General features: G+C 44.2%; 1 pseudogene; it reads right to left on the bottom strand.

The window, feature by feature from the left end:
• Positions 1-599: 599 nt before the first annotated feature.
• LOC102834542 lies at positions 600-1,480 on the bottom strand (annotated as a pseudogene).
• Positions 1,481-1,789: the final 309 nt, after the last annotated feature.

Raw genomic sequence — 1,789 nt, 5'->3', positions numbered from 1 at the left:
TTCCATATGGATTTGTTTCTGGCAGTTCATGGTACTATTTTGTTTTGTTTTGTTTTTTTGGCAGTAAGGAAACTTTATTGGTGAGGAGCAAAGGACACTCTAGTAAGCACACTTGTACACTAGTAAACACAGAGACAGAGAAACCTGACTGCAGGCTTCCTGAGTCTATCAGCACAGGTTATGAATGTTCTGAACAGAGCACCTTCCCAGGGATTTTCCCTAAAGCTCAATTGACCCCATGAGGTCGGGGAAGGGGGCGCCTCCATCTGTGACTGACCAGATAGCCAACTTGGCTGAGGCACTGAGGGGTGTGGAGGTCCTATCTCAAGGCCTCAAGAAAGTAAGAGAGGCAGTGATTTCTGTCCTTGTGATCATTAGCTGGGGGTCTCAGGACAGAAAGAGATGAGTAATTTAATCCAGTTGTTGTCACCAGAAGGGTGGAGTTTGTCTAGAAGAGAGCAATACAGCTCTGTCCTGGCACCATCATTCATTGTAATATGGTCAATAGGTGCCATGAAACTCAGCAGCTTGCTACGGATATGAAACTGAAGCTTTCTTCCTTTGCTGGCTTTCCTATCTATCTTCTTGTGGATTTTGCTTTATAACTTCTGGATTGCAAGCCTTGTGACTATTTTATTTAGAGCGCTGGTAAATTCTGGGCCACCCTTGTCCTTGAAAATAGGAAAAACATCTGGTTGAGGAACTTGATTGGTGGTCAACAGAGCCTTTTGTAGTTTGATTCTGCCTTCCAAGAGTTGGTCCCCCAGTGCTATGGCTCTTCACAGCTTTTCCTTTCTCCACTTCCTCTGATTCTTTGACATTGGAAAACATCATTACCACGCCATCGTCTTCACTGTTCCTGTCTTCAACCCTGTCCTCCTCACTTTTACCCTCAAAGTCTTCTTCACCATCTCCTTCCACGACACTTTCTTCCTCTTCACCTTCCTCTTCTTCCTCCTCCTCACTGATCCCACCATAATCATCCATCCCTTCAGTAAATTTTTCAAAGTCACTAATGTTCCAGACACTAAACCCGGTGTTTTTCTACAGCAACTTTTCTTTTCCCTTTAGACCAGTCCAATCTCCCCATTGTCAGACACCTGAACCTCAGCAGCACTCATATGATCTTCATCAGACTCTTCCCGACCCAAGCCCTCTGAATCTCTATAACCAGATACTTCACCATCAGATATTCCTTGTCAGATGAGCCTAGCAGAGCATGCTCCCAGTGGTCTTTCTTCCAAGCTTTTCTAGAGGTAGTCTTGCCTAAATATCTTTTGTCTGTGTCCAAGAGGGAGGTTGATGCCAGTTGTCTAATGCTACTCACTGCCAGGAAGTCACCTTCCCCATCTTACCGGTCATCAAACCTGTCAATCACTCTGGCAGCAGTAGCTGAACAGAAAGTTGACTCTTTGCAGCTACTCACAGGATATATCGCTATGCTGTGGAGCATACAAAACAAGGCTAATTCCTCTTTCATATGTGACAGTCCCTCCAATCCGGCTTACAAGTTAGTCATCATGTTCTATCATCACACGGTTCCTATTCCTCAGTGAGTTTTCTTCACTTATATGGCTAGAAAGCCCCAGTTTTTTCAACTGATATTCCTACATGGTCAAGCACTCACATTTATCCCTCTCCTTATTCACCCTTCCTCACACTTCTGACTGAAGTCTAAAACAGGATTACTCTCAGCTAGACCTTAGCCTACAAAACACCAATTTCACTCTTCAGCCCCTGAGCAAATGTTTTGAGGCCTAAAGAGGCTTAAATAGTACTAGGGAAATAT

Source organism: Chrysochloris asiatica, unplaced genomic scaffold (assembly GCF_000296735.1).
Source record: "Chrysochloris asiatica unplaced genomic scaffold, ChrAsi1.0 scaffold00375, whole genome shotgun sequence".
Lineage (NCBI taxonomy): Eukaryota > Metazoa > Chordata > Mammalia > Afrosoricida > Chrysochloridae > Chrysochloris > Chrysochloris asiatica.
This window is presented reverse-complemented; position numbering and strand designations above follow the sequence as displayed.